Source organism: Pongo pygmaeus, chromosome 7, assembly GCF_028885625.2.
Source record: "Pongo pygmaeus isolate AG05252 chromosome 7, NHGRI_mPonPyg2-v2.0_pri, whole genome shotgun sequence".
NCBI lineage: Eukaryota > Metazoa > Chordata > Mammalia > Primates > Hominidae > Pongo > Pongo pygmaeus.
In genome coordinates this window covers 140,875,999-140,893,181 of record NC_072380.2, presented here as the reverse complement: position 1 = coordinate 140,893,181, position 17,183 = coordinate 140,875,999, and the positions used below count along the sequence as shown (strand labels likewise).

At 47.7% G+C, this 17,183-nt stretch overlaps 1 protein-coding gene across 9 annotated transcripts in view; it reads right to left on the bottom strand.

Moving 5' to 3' along the window:
• Window positions 1–17,183, bottom strand: part of LOC129041960 (uncharacterized) — a 208,282-nt gene that overhangs the window by 56,719 nt on the left and 134,380 nt on the right. For 4 of the 9 annotated variants that reach the window (XR_010127292.1, XR_010127291.1, XR_010127290.1 and 1 more), the window contains 2 exons: window positions 6,658–6,734; window positions 5,217–5,280 (listed from right to left, as the gene is read on the bottom strand). The exons of 4 other annotated variants lie outside the window; for them this stretch is intronic. The gene's annotated coding sequence lies outside the window, so the exon portion shown is untranslated. Of the gene's footprint in view, window positions 1–5,216; window positions 5,281–6,657; window positions 6,735–11,935; window positions 12,453–17,183 lie in introns of all 9 variants that reach the window. One more of the 9 variants, XR_010127295.1, reaches the window with a different exon arrangement.

Here is a 17,183-nt window from a genome sequence, read left to right as displayed (position 1 = left end):
CTTGTCCAATAAGATGTTTGGGGCTAGATGCGGTGACTCATACCTGTAGTCTCAACATTTTGGGAGCCTGGGCAGCAGGATCACTTGAGCCCAGGAGGTTGACACCAGCCTGAGCAACATAGTGAGACCCCTTCTCCACAAAAAAAAAAAAAAAAAAAAAAAAATCAAAAAATTCACCTGGTGTGATGGTGCATGTCTATATTCCCAGCTACTTGGGAGGCTGAGACAGGAGGACCACTTGAGCCTAGGAGGTCAAGGCTGCTGTGATTGCACCACTGCACTCCAGCCTGGATGACAGAGCAAGACCCTGTCTTTAAAAAAAAAAAAAAAAAAAAAAAAAAAAGACAAGATGTCCGGCCTCCTTGTGTGTGTGTGTGTGTGTGTGTGTGTGTGTGTGTGTGTGTGTGTGTAGGAAATAGTTTGGGAAAATACTTAAGTAATACTATACAGCAGTTAAAAAATAATGTATGTGTACACACACATATGGACACACAAAGATCTCCAAAATATAATGTCGACTGAAAAAATTGAGATGTTGAAATACTTGATTTTCCCAAGCTCTGAATGCCATGGAGTCCACAGAGCCAGAGACAGCAGGTGGAGGACACAGGGATCAATCCCAAGGGGATGGGCTGCTGAGGCTCCTGCCGTAGGCCGTCTCCTTCTATGAGCGAGTGAATGCCGTGCACTCTAAGTCTCTAGGCAACAGCGTCTTGTGACCCAGCTTCCAGTCTGATTTTGTTCTCTTAGTTCCTTGAAGATACTTACACTGATTTCAAAACAAAACAAATCAAAAGAGCTTCCCTCACCTCCTGACCCCCAGCCTGTGAGAAGCCATGGAGAGCAATTCATGAATGCTGAGTTGCAACGTGAAGTCCTAGGGGCTTTATCCAGCTACAGATCTAACCCACAGGGTGTTTCAAATATTTTTGAAGTTATTGCCTACATCCAAAATGCAGAAATTTTCATTATATTCAAAGTCCAAAAATTAATTTGGCAGCACTGAACGCACCCTCCCACAATACAACATTAAGTGGATGCTAATGGAGGGCTGGCCCCTTTATTTAGGGAAGGCACCCTCCCATTGACTCATCCCCACTCCTTAGAAAGCACCTAGTCCAAGGCTGAGCACAGTGGCTCACGTCTGTGATCCCAGCACTTTGGGAGGCTGAGGCAGGCGGATCACCTGAGGCCAGGAGTTCGAGACCAGCCAGGCCAACATGGTGAAACCCCGTCTGTACTAAAAATACAAAAATTAGCCAGGTGTAGTGGTGCAAGCCTGTAATCCCAGCTACTTGGGAGGCTGAGGCATGAGAATTGCCTGAACCCGGGAGGCAGAGGTTGCAGTGAGCCAAGATTGCGCCACTGCACTCCAGCCTGGGTGACAGAGCAAGATCTTCTCTTAAAATAAAATAAAATAAAATAAACCACCTAGTCCAATCTCCTCATAGATGGTGATCCCACTGCTCAGACAGGTGAGAAGGCTCACACAGCAAGCCAGGGCAGTACCAGAACTACCATTACCACTCAGTATTCCTCACACAAAGACCTGTGTCTCTTCCTCCTGCCAGGCTCCACTCCTTCTTCTTCAGGACCAATTACAGTCTTAGAAAGTAGATGATCCACTTGACATTAGGTGACATGGGGCTAGAGCAAGGCCCTGAGGAGTACCCTGTGTCCTGCACATCTTGGGGGGAAGTGGTGTTCTTATACTGTATGATGGTCCAAACACATTGCAACACTATCGCCATAATTAGTCCAGGCCTGGTCATCAGGAGGACTCTTGCTCAATATTATTCTTTGCTTCTTGGTTTCCACATCCAGAGAAATAATACTTCTCTAAAAATCAATTGCCCCCAGCAACCCACCTACACAGTTCTTGGAAAATATGGGTTAAACATTCTGCCTTACAAAGAAAACAAGGAACAAAGAGGGTGAAGGAAATTCATCACCATGGTCCTGCACTTTGCATTATTCACACCAACCGTTTTTCCAGTCACCAAGTTCAAATGACCCTGTCCCTTGGGGCTGCAAAACTATTTGTACCAACACTTGCTATTAAGGAAGCTTCACATGCTTTAATAAACGGGATTACTCAGTACCAAGAGACGCTAAATGGCTTCAAGAGACTGGAGGTTAGGGGAACTGAAAATGGCATGGAAGGAAGATGCCAGAATAATCAATTTCTGACACAGGAGAAGGAATGGCTGGATGCCAGTCTGCTGCCCAGAACACTGGAGGGACTGTGATACAGGAACTGCAAAACATCAGTCAAATACATAGGTGGCCCCATGAGAATCCCTTCCCAAACTTCCAGAAAAAGGAAGGAGATAGATGGCTCTCCATGATGACATCCAAACTGTTTTAAGAAGAGGCTGCCTCTAGTAACAGGGGATGCTTGACACATAGCAAGTGCTCAGCAACCAATACAAACAGACACACACTAAACACATGCACACACGAACAACACACACACAAACACACACACACGAACAACACACACTCACAAAATACACACACATTCACCACACACACACAACACACATGCACACACACACACCAAACACACGTACACACACACAAACAACACACACAAACACACACACAACACACACACAAAATACACACATACATTCACCAAACACACACATGTACAAAACACACATGCATACACACACAAACACACATACGCCAAACACATACACACCAGACACACACACCACACATACATGCCAAACACACCAAACACACACACATGCACACAAACACAAGAGCACAAACACACACATGCATACAAACAACACACACATACACATATGCACACAAACACAAACAACACATGAGCACAACACAAACATACAAGCATAAACACAGATGCACACACATGCACAAACATGAGCACAGCACAAGCATACAAGCATAAACACACAGATGCATACACATGCACAAACACACAAACAACACACAGACACACATGCGCACACACACAAAAACACACATGCAAACACACGAGTACAAGCACAAAACACACAAACACAGGCAGAAACACACATATAAGCAGAAACACACATGCACACACATGCACAAACATACACACAATCACACACAATCACACACAAGCACACATAAACATATGCACAAATACACACAAGCACAAAACACACAACACACATGCACACAAACAACACACACGAGCACAAAGCACACAGAAACACAAAAGCATAAACACACACACAAACATATGCACAAACACACCCAAGCACAAAAGACACACATATACAAGCACACACATGCACAAACATATACACACAAACACATGCACGTAAAGAATACACACACAAATACACAAGCACAAATGTACATACACAAACACACAAGCACAAACAACACACACAAGCACTCACACACAAGCACACACACACAAAAGCACAAAAACACATACAAACACACAAGCACTCACACCCAAACACATATAACACACACAAACATACACACATAATTTCTGAATCTCTTAATCTGTGCTGTGCGGCCCCATGGACTGGCTCCTGTCTGCCCACAATTGTCTCTTGATGATCATGCTCATATTTAAGGCTTAAATAACTTAAGTCCCAAATAGAAATCAGAATATCCATTTTTGCATAAATTTTGGATATCCAAATTTATCCCTTTCTTCCATGTGTTAGGATTTTCCAGAAAAACAGAATCAGTAGGATGTGTGTATGTTGAAGAGAGAGACAGAAAGAGAGAGATTTTAAGGAGTTGGCTCCTGTGATCATGCGGGCTGGCAAGTCCAAACTCTGCAGGGCAGACCAGCAAGCTGGAGCCCCTAGGAAGAGCTGACACTGCAGCTTGAGTCCAAAGGCAATGTGGAGTCAGAATTCCCACTTCCCATTTCCTCAGTCTTTTCACTCTTAAAGCCTTCAACTATTGGATGAGGCCCATTCACACTGTGGAGGGTAATGTCCTTTCCTCAAAGTATACTGATTTAAATGTTAACCTCATTCAAAACATATTCCATGTGACATCTCAAATGGTATTTGATCACATGTCTGAGTACCATGGCCTGGCCAAGTGGACACTCTGGATCTGTACATGCAGCTGCCTCCTTACCGTCTCCACTTGGATGTCTGACCAACATCTCTAACATAACAATTCCACCTCTATCCACAAAAAAACAAATAGGCACTCCTGCTCACCCTGAGGATTCGCCCATATCAATAAATGGAAACTTCATTCTGTAGTTGCACAGGATAATCAACAATCGGGATCATATTTCTTATGGCACCCCATAGCCAATCCACCAGCAAATGCTACCTTTGAGATATACTCTGAATCTGATCATGTCTCACAATCTCCTCTGCTTCCACCAGTCCAGGATTACTGCAATATCCTGGATTACCACAATAGCCTCCTGATTGGTCTGTCTTTCCATCTTTGCCACTTCCAGTCCACTTTCAACACAGCAGCCAGAAGGATCTCATTAAAATGCAAATCAGAACCTGCTAAAAAGTTTCTGATGGTCCCATCTCAACAGAGAAAGAGCCAAAGTCCTTACCAAGACTCCCTCTGAGCCATCTCATCCCTATCTTTTTTGCTCTTTGTGGCTAGACTGTCTCCCCCACCACCATCTCCCCTGAGGTATGGCTGCCTATCTCTCATGACCAGATGGGGCATTTCCTGAAACCCACCCAGCTACAAGGGGAAGCAGCACCCATCAGGGCCTTAGAGGCTGAGCAAGGGCCATGACTTTAGGGCATTAACTTAAGGACAATAGGAAGGGAGGGAACACTGAAAGGTGTTAACTAGAGGACAGGTGGGCACAGGGTGGAATTTGTCTCTTTGGACGATTCCCCAACCAGCTGGTGTAGACTGTTCTCTGAACTGTATTTTAAAAGAGAAGAATTAGGTGGCTGCCAGGTAAGGAAAGGTGGGAGGAGGGAGGAAGGGGGAAAGGAGGTGAGGCAAGAACCTGAGCAGGTGCTCTGCAACCTTCATAAACTCCCCTGCCAAGCAGCTACTATTTCCCACAGCAACAGTCATTGACTCACAGGGAACAAAGGCAGAAAGAAGAAACGGTGTTTGATTGTGGCCAGAAGAAAGAAAGCCTTCCAGTGGCCAAGAGGAGGGGCACCTGGTGCTGAGTAGGTTGGCTCAGCAAATGGAGCTGATCTGTCCCTCCCCTTCCTTCTGCCTCCCTTCCCTCCCTCAGACAGTACCTGAGCACAAAGACACAATGGCTGCAAGATCCCTTCTGTGTTCTGATGACTTGGTTGCAGACATCTGGAGAGGGAGAGAGGAATTACCATCTTTCCTACTGAAGAACATTAAATCTCCTTCCGAAGACCTGCCCAGCTCTCAGCAGGGTGCTTTGTCCACCAGGCCAGATTCAACATACCTATAAGGACTCCTCTTACTGAATCTAGTGAGGCAGGGCTGATCCACTTCTCAGAATCCCTCTCAATTAGCAAGACACAGCCTACTGCAGAGTACATTTTTGCAAGCAATAGAGGATTCCATCCCCAAGGAGTCAACTAGCAGGAACTGGGCCCTGTCAATGAATCTGTGAAATGATCCTAAACAGGCCAAGTGAAGACTGTGCTTCAGGGCAGGACTGGGAAATGGGTGACTTGATTATTTCCAGAGGCTTGTTACTCCAGAGACCAGCACCCTCAAGCCCATTCACGTGCCGTACCTCCCTCTTAGGACTTATCACTGCTGGAAATGACATTCTTTCTTTCTTAGCCTCCCTCACTTGGCTACAGACCCCATTAGTACCATAGATGCATGTGCTGTTCACCGCGGCAACCTCACACCCAGGGAAGTGCCAGGCATGTGGCGATCACTGAATAAATACATGCTGAATAATGACACTGCTCATGCTAAAAGGGGACAAGACAGGATGGAGGCTCCTGGGGAAATGTGGAGCTCAAAGAAACCTTCCATCAGCATTTGATCCAAATTCTTAATTCCAAACAGCAAAATAAAAGTTTATACCAGTGATTCCAATCTCATGACTCCTCCATGGGGGTCCTCAGTCTATTTTTCGAAGGGTCAAGAAGTCTACCAGAAATTTCACCTTCCTTTCCAATAAGACCACAGTTGTCACCTAAAATATCAAGCTTCTTTGTTCGATACTGGCCAGAATTATATCAACTCAGACTGCTGACCCAGATCAGGAACTCCCACTGGCAGATATTTTTAGATAAGAAAGTAGAGGAATAAATACTTAACAGTGAAGTTTGTTCGGTTGATAAACTCCCTCACAGGGAAGGAGAACCACTAAAAGGGATTTCTGATATAGCAAATGTTGGGAACCACTAGTCTACACCAGTGGTTCTTCATCAAGGGTGACTTTGCACCCTCACCTGCCCACCAACCCCAGGAATGGCACTGAACTAAATGTGCTGCTGGGCTCTAAGCCACCAACGCAAGCAGCATTTGTGTTTACCTGGAAGGCAGGGGCAGAGACTGAGCTTTGTGTGCTCCTGAGAAGCTCTGTGTCCCACTGAGGCATGGGGTTCAGAACCCAGGCTTCTCAGCAAGGGCAGAGAACCTGGGAGGGTTGGGTGCCCCCTCTGTCTGTGGGCACAGCCAGCCTAGCGTGTATTTACGCTAAAAAATGCATTGAGATCCTCCCTCCAAATGGACTGTACTTACAGGCCAGATGCTTCAAGGCTGTCCCCCACTTCCCTTTCCAAGCCTGTTGCTGACATGGCCTCAGGAATGCAAACAAACTGCAACAACACAATAACAATGACAATTGCATTTCCAGGTGGGGAAACGAACATTCTCTACAGTGAATCAAAGCAAGCTCCCACAAACCCACACCTGAAAAATCCATTAAAAGCATAAATTATAGAATCTCATCTGGGATCACCTCTACTCATTGTGTGACCATGAGTCAGCCAGCCTCTCTGTTCCTCAGTTTCCCCAGTGGGAAGCAGTGATAATGATTACTCCCCTCTGAACATACATGCAAAATGAAAACAAATGGGCGTATGTCCCATCACCAACTGAAAGACACGCGAGGAGACTGTAAAATGGACCCAGTGGCTCCTGCCCCTCAGAGGTGTGGTGACTGCAGGGCCTAAGGCCCCAGCACGGTGCCCAACTTCCCCAGAAGTGCTGGGTCTCGGGCACCCCTGCCTCCTCCCATTGCCTGGGGGAGCCTCCATCTGTGGACCTCTGGCAGTGGCAGTGGCTGACTGGTCAGGAGGAGAGGGGCCCAGGCAGCTATTTGGTGAGAATCTCAACAGCAAGTATGCATCAAAATCATCCCAAATGTCCCAGGGAAGGAGTCCAAATCCATGGTGGGCCTGGAGGCAGCATCCTCAATGCAGCAGAGGCAGGCAGGAATGGAACAGCAGGCTGCAGCCAAGTCCTGGCCCTAATGAAGCCTCAGGTTTCTCTAACAGTCACTTGCTCAACTGTCCTCCAGGAGCTGCTTTGACAGCCTTCTAGTACCTTTCTGGCAAAACCCAGGTGTGGTAACCCTGCAGCAGTTTCCACTCACTCCTACAATGCCTGACAGGTACATGGCAGGGGCGAGATTCCCGTTTACTAAATAAAATAATGATGTATGCTCATGAGTAGCTTACAGAGGTAAAACTAAGGCTGCCTGTGAACTGCAGTGCCTGGGAGGATCAGGAGTGAGTGACTGTTTCAGAATAGCCACTAAACTACTGAGGCCCCAGCACAGTGCCCAGCCCCCCAGAAGCGCTGGGTCTCGGGCACCCCTGCCACCTCCCACTGCTAACTTCTAAATGTCTTATCAATCCTATCCACAAGCCTTAGCCCAGAACACCTCTGCAGACATTGCCCTGCATTGTGACATCCCTGCAGAGAGGTTCTCCAGCATCCAGTGCCCTCCTGTCGATGAGGAGGTGCAAGAGGCAAGGCATGGGAGGAAGGTGCTGGGGTACACACTGCGCTCCAGACAGCCAACTTCATGTGCATTTCACAGCTCAATCCTCACTACCATGCATGAGATGGAAATGACTATTACCCTTATTTTATATCACGATGTTACATCAGATGACAGACAAACCTGGGGCTTTGAGAAGTAACATGGCAAAAGGCCCCTTAACTAACAAAAGGTGAACGTGAACTTGAACAAAAGCACTGGGACTCCAGGGATCTACCTTGGAACCACTGAGCCATTCAGTCTCCTTCATCACTAGGGAAGTGGTGTTAACACTTATAATACCGCAAGGACACATTGTATCAGTTCCTTTTGCTGCTGTAACAAATCATTGCAAACTTGGCAGCTAATAACAACACAAATTTATTCTCTTACCCTTCTGGAGGTCAGAGGCTGAACTAAGTCATAAGGAACTAAAAGCAAGGCATCAGCAGGGCTGGGTCCTTCTGGAGCTCCAGAGGAAAATCAGTTTCTTGTCTTCCACTTCTAGGGGCTGCCAGCATTTCTTGGCTCCTGGCTGCATCACTACAATCTCTGTTTCCATGGTCATATCTCCTTCTCCTCTAGGGTAGTCAATCTCCCTCTGCCTCCCTCTAATAAGGAACCACTAATAAGTAACTAGTTGCGATTGCTTTGGGTCCACCTGAGTAATTCAGCACTCTTCCCATCTCAAGATCCTTAACTTAATCACATCTGCAAAGTCCTTTTCGCCACATGAGATAACAGTCGAAGGTCCCAGGGATTATGGTCATCTTGGGGGGCTGCTGTCCAGCAGACCACATGTGTTGACTTGTCTGTACCCTGCACTGTCTTATTCGTCATCACATTCCCAGCACCTAGCAAGGCTCAATAAATGCAGAAGGAGGGATGAAGGGTAGGAACACAAGCATTCCATCCCTTAGCCCCCCACAGAGTGTGAGAGCAGAGAGAGATGGGCTCAGGTCCAAGGAAGGCTGAGCAGACACATACATATGTACTGGGAACCCTTAGAAATTGCAAGGTGTCAGCACCTCATTGGCTTGAGGACGGAAGTCCCCAATGAGTCATGTGTTTGTTTTCCTAACCCTGTGTGTTCCCACAGCTATTGCAGCCTAAATAGCAGGCCCACAAGCAGCAGGCAGCTCCTCTCATGCCAATTTCCTGGGAACCCAGGCAGGGCTAGAGTAGCCAACAGGTTTACTGCTGTGCCCTGGTGAAGGCACTTTTCCTGCATGACAGCAAACAAAGCCAGACAGAAGAGAAGCCTGCAAATAACTGGATCCTTGCCACAAATGCTTTTATTGCCCCCTACCCCTGCCCGCCATGTGACACTATGAACAGTTGCTTTTCAGGGTAAATAAAATAGCTACTGCTCATGCCAGGACTTTGCAAACATCATCTCTATTCTTTTCAACAAATCAGGCAAATCAAGTGTTTCTACATTTATTTTACAGATGGGGAAACTGTGGCAAAGGCAGCAGTGAAGTCACTTACTCAAAGTCCCCTGCTTGGGAAAAGGCAGAGCAGGGTTTCAAACCTGAACCTGTCAAACTCTAAGGTTGAGCTCTTTCAGCTTTGGCACACATTTGCCAAGTGTGAGGAATAAATTGTGTATATGGAGACGCAGGTCTTGTCTGTGTAACAGAGCCAGGTGTTCCAGCTTCCAAGTTAGAGCTAAGTGATCTGGAGCCCAAGCTCCCTGCTGAACTAAGGGTGTCCCTGCTTGTACCTACATTTGTCCATTTTGCACATGTATGTTTAGCTTCCATGCTGTGTTTGACACTGTAGTGGGCACAGAGGACACAGAGATAAATAAAGGAGCCACAGTCATCCCCTTCAAATGGTTCAGTTGACACACACACCAAGAGATGAGCCAGAACAGCACAGGGTGTTCTGGACCAGAGCAAAGCCCTGGAAGTGTGATGTTCCAAAATGGAGAGTCAGCAACTCCACCCAGGTGGTGAGAACGGTCTTGTGGGAAATGGGTTTCTTCCCCCAGATCCAGAAGGATGAACAGGAGTTTTCCAAGGGAAGAGAATACTAGTTCTTGCAGAGAAAAGGGCATCCTCCTTATAAACCTTTAGTTCACTGGGAAAGATAAATACATCCCTGGATTTATGTTTGGCACAGAATAAGTGTAGAGAGGGAAAGAGGAAGAAGAGGAGGAGGAGAAGGAGGAGAGAAAAGAGGGGGTGGGGGAGGTAGAGAACATCTTGTTTCTATCTCCCTCATTCAAAGTTCTGCACTTTGCTTTTATTAGGCCAAAGGTCAGGGCCAAAAAAAAAAAAAAAAAAAAAAGATGCAGAAGTGCAGATGGTACCACCTGTAAGCTCACAGCTCGGCAGGGTTGGGGAGGTGGCCGGCAAGGCAGACGGCTGCCCAGGCTTCTGACTTTGGCCACCCAGGAATCACTTTCAAATATGTCTTCTTAACATGGGAAAGCAAGTAAAAGTGTGGAGAGGGGCCTCAGGCAGGCAAGTGAAGAAAAGTATTCCTAAGGGAATGGACTTCAGGATACAGGCCAAAGACTTAATTTGGCATCTGGACTCCCTGGGGCTATGCCATGGTGAAGGGAGACAAAGGAGGAGGGGAAGCAGCTCCAATTACACAAGGAGGAATGCCTTACTTCAAGGCCATTATCAAAATCGGAGCCCCAAGTCCGTTTCAGTTCTCAAGACTGGAGATTGGTGAGGCTCCAGCCTGCACACTATGGCTAATTTATGGCTCAAAGGCCCCATTTCTCCATGACCTATCTCAAAAGACCTTCTTCTGAAGACTCCAAAGATTTTACGAAAAATCCTCTGCTATGTTCTAGCCTCTGGGGTGGCCACCCAGGGAAAAGCTTGTGGAAAGCCTGTGGCAATAGCAACCTGTGGAAAGGAGGTCACAATTTCTCTCTCCTAAAGCTTCTTTTCCTTCCAGCCTCCAGCACCCAAGCAACACTGTGAGGGAGAACTGGCTGCAAGAGTCACATAAGTCTGACTTGGGCACAGGTTTGGGTTCATACACACACATACACACACACACACGGGAACCAGGCAGGTGACATTTCAATGCTGGCTGAACCACTGCTCTGTTAGGCAACCTTGATAAAGCCCCCTGGTCCCACAGAGCCTCGGAGAATCATACCATTGATCTCCTTAAGTGGATTGTTGTGTATTCAGTCACTGCTAGGTGCCTGTTAGTCTCTTCTTCTTTCTAACAATGCAAATAGTTTTAAGTAAGGACAGCAAAGCTCAGAGAAGCCTGAGGGACAGTTGAGATGACATCACCTGTGATCAAGTGCAAACAGGTCCTGACTCTTCACCCTACCTACACCCTCACCCTCCACCATGTACCTCTGCAGTGCCTTCCCACTCCGACACTCAGCGTGGTGAGGTCACTCGTCTCAGCCAATGGGGTGCTAGCAAAAGAGAGGCCAGCAGAAGCTTGGAAAGGGCTTGCTCACCTAGGAGTGGTCTTGTCTTGCTCTGTGCTTTTCACCATAAGAAGGACATTCCCCCAGCTAGTCTGCTGGTTTCAGAAGGAGATGAAAGACACAGAGGGCAGAGTGGAGACACCCCAGCCACTCCAGCAAAATCACATCAGCCACCAGGCAGCCACACCCCAGACATGGAGGCAGTCCAGCCAAGATCAGCAAGGCTGCTTGGCCAATCTCCCCAGATATGTAGATAATAAATGCTTAATATTGAAAGCCACTGAGATTCTGCAGTTGTTACTTGGCATTGCCGTGGCAAAAATTAATTGATGCAATTATGGTACACCATGATAGAAATATAATATGCATCTCCCAGGGCTACTGATGAGATTAAATGAAATAAATGAAGGTCTTAACTCAATGAATGGTAGCTGTGATCCACCATCTCATAAGAGGGCTTGAGATCACCACTAAGCTGTCTGGAGAGGTCAAGGGAACAGCCTCAGTTTCCTGTACTGAGGGAACAACGAACGTTCATGAAGGAAGCAGGAGTGGGGCAACCTCCTCACCCTTCTTGCTATAGCCCCACAGGTTCCAGCAGCCCTGGGCCCACTCACACAGTCAGGATCCAGAGCTGTAGGCACAGCAGTGTGGGCTGTGACCATTTCTACACCCATGTCCTCCTCCTCAGCTCTGGGCCTCACAGAATCCACCAAATGACTGCTTGGGTCTTCAGCCGTCTCCTAAGACCCGGTTTCCTGGGATTTCAAAATGACTCTGCCTCCAAGGCTTGTTCTCAGGATCAACAATGAAAATGGATTTGAAATCCCAGCAAGAAGCAGATTGCTATACGAAATGAAGGGATGTCTTCCTCCTTCACCACCGCCATCGCTATCATCGTCATCGTCATCATCATCATCATCATCATCATCATCAATCACATGGTTGTCCTCACTATCATAATAATTAGGGGAACACAATATTCCAAAGGCTAGGGGGAAGCAATGGGGAGCAAGGTGGCTATAGACCAGTGTTTCACAACCGCAGTGCCCGGTTCAAATGCCGGATTGTCTTCTCATGTGCTGTGAGATCTTAAGAAAGTTACTTAACATCTCTGAGCTTCGATTTTCTCATCTATAAAATGAAGATAACAGTATTACCTACCTCTTAGTGTCATTATGAAGATTAAATGAATATAAAAATCGGTTAAAATAGTGTTTGGCATATATGAAATGCTCAGAAAGTATTAGCTGCTACTGTTATTACTACTGTCACTGTTATCATTATTAGATGCACACACACACAGAGTAGGCACTTTAACTTATCAACCTGTCTAATCCTCACAAAAACTCTAAGAGTTTGGACTCATCCAGTCAGTTTTGCAAGGTGAAGAGCCTTGCTTATCTTCCAGGTTAATGGTTTGTACACAATACCAGGGGCTCTGGCAACATGCAGGCAATCACAGGGCCCAGAAATGCTCCCCGTGCCTCCCTACACCCCATACCTATGATCAGGAAACAGGCTGATAAGCTCCCTGGCAGTTTCCTGGGTCGTTTTCACTTTATTTGTGCTGCTTTCTGCAGCTTTTGTGTTCTACAATGCCCTTGGCTGGGCGAGCAGCCCCTGGGGCATCAAAGGCCCCGCTAGCAGCAAATACAAAGCCACAGCAGTGCCAAGGGTCCCTCCCCTGCCAGCCACCCGCCACCCGCCACGCAGCCCGGGAGATTCACAAGAAGGAGGTGCCCAGCCTCCTAACCACTCCAGGTGTTACTTAACCCTCAGCCTTGCGATCTGTCCCGGAACAGGCCAGGTGCGCCAACCCCAGTGTGACAGGCAGGGCTGATGTCCAAGTTGCTCCTGGACTGAGGGCAGCAGGCAGATAGCTGTCAACACGATGGTTTGGAGAACTCTGGCATGAAAGAGCTCAGAAAAGCTTCATAGGGAGGGTGCTGTCTTGAATCCAGAATGGAGAGATCCCTGTTTCCACAATTCGATAGTCATTTACTGAACACTTGCTCTAGGGCAGGCCTGAGACTGGGGCTGAGGGATTCAAAGACAATCTGACATGGTCCTGGACTTGGGTACAGAAGCTAGTGAGGGGGCCATGTAGAAAGACATGTTCAATGCTGTGATGAGCTTTGAGCAAGAAATGAGATAAAAAAGAAGACTGAACTTCCTGTGTCTATTCACTCAGTAACCATTAACAGAATGTCCACTTTGCGGCAGATGCTGGGGAGATGACAGTAAGTGAGGCACACAGTCCCTGTTCTTAAGAAACTTATGTTCTTGTTGACTCTGCCTTGGGGAACTCCAAAAGCCTTCCCAGAGAAGCTTCTGGATGTCAGCTGTGCCTCAAGTAGCGTAATTTTGGGGAACTTATGTTGCATCTCAGCACTTCCAGGTCCTCAACTGTAAAATGGATATAACATGTTTGTATTATAACATACCAGGTGGCCCTGAAATATTTTCCTGCAGAAAAATTCCCTAACAGAAAAAAAATTCAACTTACATTAAATGACAAAAGCTGGTTACAAAACCAGAGGAACCTATTTTTTACTTTTTCAAATATATGTATATGCAAGAATCTGTATTTAATATGAAATGAAATATATATGAAAAGTACATAAAATGCATTACATATGTACATAATATAATAGGCATGCACTGTTATGTCCATATAAACTATTATTACACATGGTTATAAACTAGCAATTCTAGTGTGTGTAGGGGTATGCATACGTGTGTGTACATGTGCACACATGAGTATATACGTTGGTAGGATAAAAAGGTTTTTTTAATTTTTCTTTTTCTTAAGATGGCATCTCATTCTGTCACCCAAGCTGGAGTGCACTGACACAGTCACAACTCACTGCAGCCTCTAACTCCCAGGCTCAAGTGATCCTTCCTCTTCAGCCACCAAGTAGCTGAAACTGCAGGTGCCCACCACCATGTCCAGCTAATTTTTTAAAAAAAATTTGTATAAAGACAAGATGTCACTCTGTTGCTCAGGCTGGTCTCAAGCTGCTGGGCTCAAGCAATCCTCCCATCTCAACCTCCCAAAGTGCTGGGATTAGAGGCGCAAGCCACAGCACCCAGCAACAAGTGTTTTTTTGTTTGTTTTTGAGACAGAGTCTCCCTCTGTTGCCCAGGCTGGAGTGCAGTGGTGCGATCTCAGCTCACTGCAACCTCCACCTCCTGGGTTCAAGTGATTCTCCTGCCTCAGCCTCCCGAGTAGCTGGGACTACAGGTGAGCGCCACCACACTCAGCTAATTTTTGTATTTTTAGTGAAGACGGGGTTTCACCATGTTGGTCAGGCTGGTCTTGAACTCCTAACCTCGTGATCCACCTGCCTCGGCCTCCCAAAGTGCTGGGATTACAGGCGTGAGCCACTGCGCCCGACCACAACAAGTATTTTTTAAGTTTTCTTTCACTTATCTGAATTTCTTAAATTGTGCAGTCAGCATGTACTACTTTTGAAATTTAGAAAATAGGAGGCCAGGCACAGTGGCTCACACCTGTAATCCCAGCACATCGGGAGGATGAGGTAGGCAGGTTGCTTGAGCCCAGGAGTTCGAGACCAGCCTGGGCAACATAGTGAGACCTCGTTTCCTGCAAAAAAAAGTCAAAAAATTAACTGAGGGTGGTGGTGTGCACCTGTGGTCCCAGCTACTTGGAAGGCTGAGGTAGAAGGATTGCTTGAGCTTGGGAAGCCAAGGCTGCAGTAAGCAGTGATAGGGCCACTGCACTCTACAAAAAATAAAATAAAATAAAAAATTAGCCAGCCATGGTGGTGGTGCTGTAGTCCCAAGAGCTGCTTGGGAGGCTAAGGTGGGAGGATTACCTGAGTCCAGGAGTTTGAGGCCAGCCTGGGCAACATAGTAAGACCCCATCTCTATAAAAAATAAAAAAATTAGCCAGGTGCAGTGGTATGTGCCTGTAGTCCCAACTACTTGGGAGGCTGAAGTGGGAGGATTGCTTGAGCCCAGGAGGTCAAGGCTGCAGTGAGCTGAGGTCACATCACTGCACTCCAGCCTGGGTGACAGAGCAAGACCCTGTCCCCAAAATAATAATAAATAACATTTAAAAATTTAAAAATAGGAACAGGAGACCCCTCTTTCACACGAGTCTTTTAGGCTCCAATGCTCCTCAGCTACTAGAATGATGATCCCCCACATATTAACAGTGCTCCCCACAACTCCTGTTGAAGACTTAGCTTTCAATGTGCTAACCTACAGTATTCATCACCCTTCACTGTGCCGGTGAACTGGGTGCTCTATGCTCCCCACTTACAGAAGAGAAAACTGAAGCATGAAGCAGATAGGTCCCTAGCTAGAGATGGCAGAGTGAGGCGCTCGACACTCATCTGAAGCCAAAGCCAGCGCTCCTACCCTTTGCCCAGTCCTGCCTCTCCTCAGAGAGCTCAGAACCCAGCCAGGCTATTCCTGCTGCCAGTTCTCCTTTGTGGAGACAGAGGCTGTGGGATGCACTGCCTGGGACAAACCAGAGGGCTTCACTATGGAGAACAGGGAGCCTGGGAAAGGACTCTGGGCTGTGGGAACAGCCCCAGCCGGCGGCCCTGGACGCAATGCCCATGGCAGCTGAGGAGAACGTCCAGGCATTTCTGTCCCCATGTGAATGGGCCTGGGAGCAGCCAGGTCCCAGGAGCCAGAAAGGCGGGAAGCAGCTGCCAGCGCGCCGGCACCAGCACCCTGCCTTGCACGCTCGGGCCAGCTTGGTTGGCTGCCTGTCAGGGCTTCAAAGGAGTGTGCAATGCAGGCTGGGGGACCTGGCTGGACTGGTTTGCCTGAAACTGAGGTGGCTGAACAAAAGGAGGCCGTGTGGGCTGGTTTGGCGGGAGCCCGTGGCGGGACGGAGGGCAGGAAGCGGGAGACAGCAGTGGGAGGGCTGGGGAGAGATGCAAGGTGCACTTGGCACTGGGCAGCCTACGCCTGCAGGAGGGGACCAAACGCCAGCTGGGGGCCTCAGGTATGACCCACATACAAGGGAAACAGGCTCAGGGAAGGCTGTGCCTTGGCAGGAGATGGCCAGCAAAGTGCAAACTCTTGTGCTGGTTAAACTCCAAGGGATTCGGTGCAGCATCTGTGCATTCTGGGAAATTCATTGAGTCATTTCTCCATTCATCCAACAGTGGCTGAACACTCACCATGAGCCAGCACTCAGTAGTGCTGAGAACCTAGCTGGGGGCCAGAACACCAGGGCCCCTACCTTGGCCACCTTGCACAGTGCCACAGCCCAGGGAGGTAAGAACCCAGGGTCTCTCCAGGATGAAGAGAGGGCAGAGACTTGTCACATGGCACAGAGCATAGACACAATGCCTGGGCTCCCTGGTGATTCCATCACTGACTCTGGGACTCAAAGCCTATGACTTCATCCCCTGAGCCTCAGTGCCCATCATTCACTATATGCTCAGTAAGTGTTGGCCAGGCAGTCAAGCCCATCAGTGCATGGGTAGGAGTGGGTAAACCCAGGATATAGGATGCCTGTCCCCACCCAAGTTCCCTTCTGACTGCATCCTGCCCACTCCCAAGGGAATCACCACCTTGTGGATGAGAGGTTCCACTCTCCAGGGACCTCAAACAGTGAAGTCCTGGGCACAGAGCCTGGCACTCTAGGTGTCCAGCTAAGGGGAGCACTGTTAGTGCTGCCGGGGAATACAACACGGGGAGGAGCAGTCACTTGACTTCAGAGCCACACAGGCAGGGTTGGGACCCAGATCCAAGGGACTCGGAGCCTGGCTTTTTCCTCAACTTCAAGCCAGCACCAAAGAGAAGGTCACAACCTGACCCCTGTCTCTGAGATTCTTATGTAAGAACAGAGGGAGATCCACACATAAATGGAAGCAG